Source organism: Serinus canaria, chromosome 4 (genome assembly GCF_022539315.1).
Source record: "Serinus canaria isolate serCan28SL12 chromosome 4, serCan2020, whole genome shotgun sequence".
In the NCBI taxonomy this organism is placed as follows: domain Eukaryota; kingdom Metazoa; phylum Chordata; class Aves; order Passeriformes; family Fringillidae; genus Serinus; species Serinus canaria.
The window spans coordinates 23,224,291-23,231,797 of NC_066317.1; positions in this window are offsets into that span (position 1 = coordinate 23,224,291).

Consider the following 7,507-nt stretch of genomic DNA (forward strand, 5'->3'; position numbering starts at 1 on the left):
ATGGGCACTATTTTTTTTTCCAAATTACTTCATACATAAACAGCACTAAAAATACAACTTTATATATACACCCATCTGTTAAAAAAAAAGCATTATGTGCTTGATTCTCATGGCAACAAAAAGGAAAAGACTACTGCAGTATATAAAGAGTACTGGAAGGATCAGAGAATATCTCAAATTGGAAAGGACTCATAAGGATCATCAAAAGTCCAACTCACTTCTCCTAGGAGGAGTGAATAAAACTAAACCATATGACTAAGAGTAACATCTACATGTTTTTTGAACTCTGTCAGGTTTGATGCTGTGACCATTTCCCAGGGGAGCCTGTTCCAGTGACCAACCACCCTCTCAGTAAAGAATCTTTCCCTAATGTCTAACCTGAACTTCCCTGACACACCTTCATTCCATTTCCTTGTATCCTCTCACACTCTGATTAGATCTCTTGTTCTGATACTAGTCAGAATTTTAACATTCTGATATTTGTACTGGAAGAAGGAAAGGCAGGCAGTAGTTTTATGGCTAGAAACATTTTAAAAAGAGCCTTAGGGATGCGAAAAGAACCTTGTCTCTTCAGCGAAGTCCTTGGTGAGAGAAGGACCCCTTCAAGGAGTGGCCATGCTAAAATACTACTCACACACATTTTGTTTACAGCAGAATTCTCAGCCCAGTGAATCCAAATAATCTGGTGTTCAGATTAGTCCCTATGCCTTTGATTGCTGCTACAAATGTCACTGTTCCATGGAAGAACTCTTCTCACCATGAGGAAAGCACAAAGGCAGTAAGAGCCCATACAGAGGTTCTAAAAACCACAAGAGATCACTGCCTGGGATCAATCTCCTCCCGGTTTTTTTCAGCAAGAGCAACGATCTTCAAGCTAGTCTGCACTAGTATAGATCTAATGAAAGGACAAAAGATGCAATATAACTTCAATTAAACCTTGTATTAAACACTCAGCATACATATTGATGACAACAGAACATTTCACAGAAGTGCCACAATATTCTGAAGGCATTTAAAGTTTTAATTAGTGCATTGAAGAGTGAACAGCCACCTAAGTTTTTGGCACTTTTTATATATTAGCAAAATAAACAGCATTCAGTAAACAATCATTTCCAAAGGTACGGCTTTCTAAGGAAAAGGTTTCTTCATCACAGGAAGCTATCATGACTCCAGAATGTTTTTAAGCACTTAGAAGGTTCAAGATGCAAAATTATCTTGAGTACTTATCTGCCAGTAAAAGTTCTATTATGTTGATTCTCTCAGCATATTTTCAGTACAGTTTATCAGCAGTGGTCATATTGAGAAATAGAGTTTTAAAGGCCTGGAAATGCCCTGAGGAATTTCAATCACACCAAAAAGATACTTTAAACTATTTTAAAAATATATTTTAGGAAATTCAGTCGAATGAAGTACTTCAATATGCCTAGCAAGTTGACAAGTAACAATTTTTCCACAATAATCCCTTTGGAGTCCTCTATACCTGGTCAGACACATGAAGATTTACTTGGAGAGCAGAAGGGTGCAGCTAAGCTTCTCCTGCCACCTCCTGCTCTCAGAGTTAGCAGTGGACAGCTTAATGCTGACATAAGAAAGTCACTCATTGTTTAGTGAACATCTTGGTGGTAGCTTGAACTTGGAGGCTTTTCAAGACCTCTTTTGTTGTGTTCTCTCATTACCAAGCATGCTGATCCACTGTTTACCCTTCCAGCTTCCCAGCAATGACCCATAATCTTGTAACCACCAACTATTACTGCCACTTCCGCCTAGCAGAACTCCGAGAGCAGCTTATCAGTTTGCTGCAGCTGGCTCACAAAGTACAGCTGGCTGCCCTCTCCTCTGTCCACACCCTAAGTTATTCATTATGTATGTGTCAGCATATGCTTCATGGCAACTTCTTTTTAAAACCTCACTGAGGCTTACAACATTGAGCTTTCACCCTTCACTCTGTCTCTTATATCTGCACTCTAGATTCCTCATCTTAATACATATATGACCTTTGTTTTACCTATACTCATGTAACTCAAAAACCTAAGGAAGTTTCTTAGTCTTGGAAGGCTGATTGGCCAACTATAACATATTTCTGGATCTCGTATCCTGCCTTGGGAACCAGAGATGTAGCTTCAGTTGAACAGCAAAGGGCAACTTCTCACTTTCCTTTTTTTCTCCCCTCTCACCTCTCATAAAGCACAGCATAATGCATGTTTAAAGATGCCACACCAGTCACGTTAAACAAAAAAAAAAAAAGTGTGGGGGGGGAAGGCTGTTTCAAGTTAAATTTTGCATCCAAAAATTTCAAGGTAACTGCTCAGTGGTTCTCCATAAACCTGTCTTTTCATGTTTCCACTCTGAAAATTTGGGATGTTTTTGTATGTCAGTCTTATCAGTATTGGAAAGAATATAATGTGCAAAAATATGATTCAGGGTTACCTGCATTTTTTCAAAGCTTTTCTAATATCATTTATAGTTAAGCCAAAAAGAATGCTTTTTTACTTCTGTCTCAGTTTATAAAAAATAGTTAAGGCTATGAAAATTCACATCCTTTGCACAAAATGGCAATTCTGAGTGTGAAGTGCAGCACATACGAAGTAGGAGAGGACAAAAAGAGCTAAGTTAAGTAGCAGCCATCTACCTACCTAATTCAATTGTTTGTGATTGTGGGAGGATACCTTAAAGTGCTGCTTTCGGTGAATTTTGAACATATTCTCAGGAAACATAAACCACGCTGTAAACAAGAACTTATAAGATATCCTCATGAAATACAACTCAAACTGTAAAAACAGAGCAGTTAGTACAACCAACCAATAAAACCAGGGGATCACGATTCATTTACACAAGTTCTACCTCTTAATGATGGTCAGACTCATCATCTGCACTTGTGCTCTGACAGCTTGTTACTGAGCTTAGACCAGACTCTAGACATGTTTGAGAGGTGCAGTACTTTAGCAGACACAGAGATTGAACACCACCAGTCCCAAATACTAAATTCAATTCTTCAGCCAGCACTAATCCATTCTAGAAAAATATCACTGCCATATTCCACTAAGTTTGTTACCTGAGAACTCCTACAGTCACTAACAGTGATCCTCTCCTCAATGTTGTTCTGAGTAGAGACACAAAATCTAGAAGCTTATTAAGAGATCTGGACCTCTTAGTCCAACAAAAGCATTCCAAACCTTTCAATAGGAAAAAGAATTTAAAAATGGTTATATTGAATAGATCCTTCAGTTACTGGGGTATCTGTGAATTAATTTTCAGCATTCACTGTCAGAGCAGGATTAACACTATAGCAAGTAATCTGCAAAGCCTTTTTTAGCAAGAGTATCCTTCCCCAAAGAATTAACAGCTTCACACTGAACAGTGATCTTTCCCAGAGCTATGACAGATCTTCACTATTTACCTTCATAAATTTGCCAGGAAGAAGGGATAACAGACTCAAATTAAGTTCTCTATGTAAGGATGCAAATTGCAGTTCATCCTTTAGATCTCAAGAGGATTAGAGCTCCACATTTAGTACAAAGCTCTGTTCTAGAACATTCTCTAGAAAACTCCAATAACCCCACAAAAGGAACCACCCCCCCCCCCCCCCCCCCCCGCGGCATGACTCATGACTGAACAGTTTCATTTTTGACTTGCATCAAAGGCTGTAAGATAAGAAGTGCTGAGGCTTACCTGGCCAGAGGAGAAAAAAAACAAAACAGGCTTGACTTACAAACAAGCACAGCTTCTCTTCTCCTCAGCACACATGAAACTACCATACTCAGTGTCTACAAATGCTTTCTAAGAGAACATCACCTCTTAGGCAGCTCTTCAAAACACAAGTAACAGCTTTATTTTTGCATTCCCTCTAATAAAACATGAGATCACATCTGAGACTAAACTTGAGTCAGAATTCCCATCCCTGATAAAACTAAAGGCATTTTGAAATTCTGTCTCCACAACGCTGGTCTGCCAAAACAGCTGGAGCAAAGCCAGCTGCCCAGCTCTACAGCTAGCATTCCTCCTGTGAGGATAACCTTGTATCACCATCTTCTAAGCAACTGTTCTTACTCCACAGGTAAAGTCTGTGATGGGACAATGCACAGTTAATATGGAGACTAATGAAGTTTAGGCAAAAGCCAGAATTACCTGATCTGCCGAACCTAGAACTCCTAAGTACTTAGAGCTTGAGTATTTCTGCTTCAAGTTCCTGAATGGGAACGACTCAGCCAAAGCCATCTAGAGGAGCCTGCTCTTCCAGAGCACAGGAACAAACCCAGAGATCAAGGATCAGTATTAAAAGCTGTTGAAAACCAATAACTTCTGTTCAACTGTGTGTCCTGATAAAGCTTTTTCCCATCATTAATTAAAATCCTTCACTGTTCAAAGAAGATACTGAAGTCTCACCAATACTCCTAATGCATAGGCAAAAATACCCCAAACAAACAAAAGCTATTTTAGGCAAACAAGGATGTTTACCAGAGAAATTTTTAAGTATTATTTTACACAGAGCTGTCCTATCAAATTCACTGTTTCACTTCTGGCACCTATCACTGTGAAGATTATGCCTGTCACCTCTTCTAACCTACCCAAGGCACACAGATGCTCTAGAAATAGTTACAGCCCTTACTCCTGCTTATCTGGAAACTACTGAACTCTTCCCACACAACTGGTTGACATTAAACCAACCACTGCAGTACAGAAAAAAGACACTGACAACTTTGAACTATCCCTGCAGAAGACTGAGTGCTAAATGCACTGCATACCAAAGTTACTGCAAAATTTACTGCTGCATTAACCAAGAATGCAAAGTTGCTTTACAGGCATCAGCTAAACCATCACAAACACCTATTTAGAAACTGGGCTACACTACACACATGTGCAAGAGCTTGTCTGCACTCTGAACTGGTTTTCCAGTTAAGGGTTATTCTGAATTACTATTCTCTGTCAGACAAAAACAGACACTTAAAATTATAATTTATCAACTATCATATTCCAGATAATTTTGAAACCAGTTGCTTTTATAATAGAATGCATGAATCGTCAGCGGCCCATTTTCACTTCACAGTAATACAGGCAGCTTTTACCTTTACCTTCTGTACCTCCCCTTGACATGTATTTATGCAGATTTTTTTCCTGTGTTCCCATGCTTTCTCTGCATTAGTCCTGCACTGTTGCCAAAATACAAGCACTTAGCCTTGTATGTGAAGTATTTTAGCCACAATTCAATCTGCCTTTTAAAATATGCAATTGCCTACCCTGATATGAATACAACTGTTCTTCAATTTATACCTACTTTATATTTATATTGAAGGTGCTGGGGAAAATACCATCCATTCAATGACTATCAATACCCTTTTTCACATTTGAAGAAATTAGTATAGTCTGTGTTCTAGTAAAATAATCTTCATACCTTAAGATACTTTATTGATCATGCAGTATCTCATTCCATTCTTCTAGTACTAATTTATTTAACTACAGAGGGTTTTATCTCAGTCTCATTTTCATGTATAAAACTACAAACAAATCAGGGAAAACCAACTACCCTTTACGTTTTTTTTGGACAGCTAAGAACACAGCAAGAAATCTTCAGCTGAATTCCAACTATGCTCTAAGTCTTACTAAGGATATGCAGACTGAAGACTTCTGAAGACAGCCATATTTGATGGACCAGAGGTATCTGCTTCAGATGATAATGCCTTCGGATGATAAAAACACTATTTTTTAAAGCAGCGAAGAGTTTGAAATAAAATTACTAGAGAGAAAAATTGAAGAGGGGGCGAGGCAGCAAAAAATAATACAATGGAGTTTAGAACAGTTCTGGCTGTATTTAAGCCCTCATGTTAGCTGCTGATTAATGCAAACTTCCACATAAAAAACTATCCAGTCTAACAGGACCGGTACTGTACATCTGCATATCCATCTACTAACTGGTTGTCTTTTAATCATTTGCCAGACTTTAGTTCCATGCCTCCACAGCAACAAGCTTTTGTTGCTGAGGTCTGCTTAAAGCCAGGTTTTTCAGAAAAAGTTAGCATCTGTTATCTTCATATAGAACTATGGCATAGTACAACTGAATAGAATGTTTTTACTGAAGCAGGCAAAAACGTGTATATTCATTTTGTAACAAATACAGACGCTGTGCATCAGGAGACAGAAAAAGCAGAAAAATCCCTAGCCAATGCTACAGATCAGATTTTTCCTGCATCCTGAAAACTTTTTTGTGCTTAAAACCACTCAAGGTTTTTCCAAGTGAAACTTAAAAAAACATTGCAATTGTGTTGTTAAATTCAAACTCCAATTAAACACAGCAAGCAATCTTGAAAAAATTATTGCACAAAGAACAGTTTCTTTCCCTGTTATATGCCTTGGCTTGACATTTTGTTCTCTATACTTGCTCTCAAATATTTAAGTCTTTGAAACAGAGAAAGATTTTGTTTAATCCAAATTTTCTAGCATGAAGCTGACCCCACTGAAGCTATTACAGCATTTATCGTGACAAAAAAGTATTTTACCACAGCAGAACAGGAGAATTCACATTTCCAAACCCTTCACATTTTACATTAAGTTCAAATGAAAATATTTCCACCCTCCCTATGTTTCAAAGGAACCAAGATCCACTGTGTAGTTTTTAGACTACTGTGGTTTTGGTAGGTACTCACTGAAGTAATCACCAATTAAGCTTTTTTTTTTTTTGGCAAGTCTTAGAATTCTTCTTCACCATGTCTCTTTTAGCTCCTGTCTACCAGCTCCTCCCCTTGCCCCCCCCCCACCGCTTGAAGAGAAAGCCCAAATTTAACTTTTGTACAAGAAGCCTGCACCAGACAGGACTGAATCTGCTTCAAAGATAAAACACCTCCCATTTCCCACTTTGGGCCTTCATGCTTCCAGAACTTCTACAATCCATCCTCATTCTTTCCTCAAAGTATACACTTGCTAATTACAAAAAATTATTACCTTGGGAACGTGACAGAGGCCAAAAAGAATCAGGTACTGGTCCAAACAAGACTCCCCTCTTCCATGTAATATTTTACTATTTTCTTCTTCCCTGACACTTCATAATGTACACTTCTTTGTGTTCTTCAACACGCACAGCCTTACACCTCACAAAACATCTTCTAGTTGATCATGTGAGTGATTTCAGTGGCTGTGACTCCCAGGACAAAGTAATAAGCATCAAATTAACACAAATATAAAAAACAATTGAGACCAGCACATTTTTAAGCTTAAAATTACAAACTTTTACCTCAGTTGTCATGCTACTGGCAGCTGTATTCCTATTTTCCAGCAAAATGGTGTAAGCTGGTTAGCAAAGCAGAAATGAACTGCAACTTCAACAGATTTCAGAAAGTAGTCAATGAAGCATGTACTGCTAAAGAGAGCCCAGGTTTCTAAATTCAAGCCAAATGAACTTGAACATTTCAAGTTCACTCTCATAGTTCAGAACCAGAACAAACCATGTCCAAACTACATGTTCAAATTTTTATAAAAATTAAGGTTTAACATTTATTTTACATCTAGCTTTCCACAT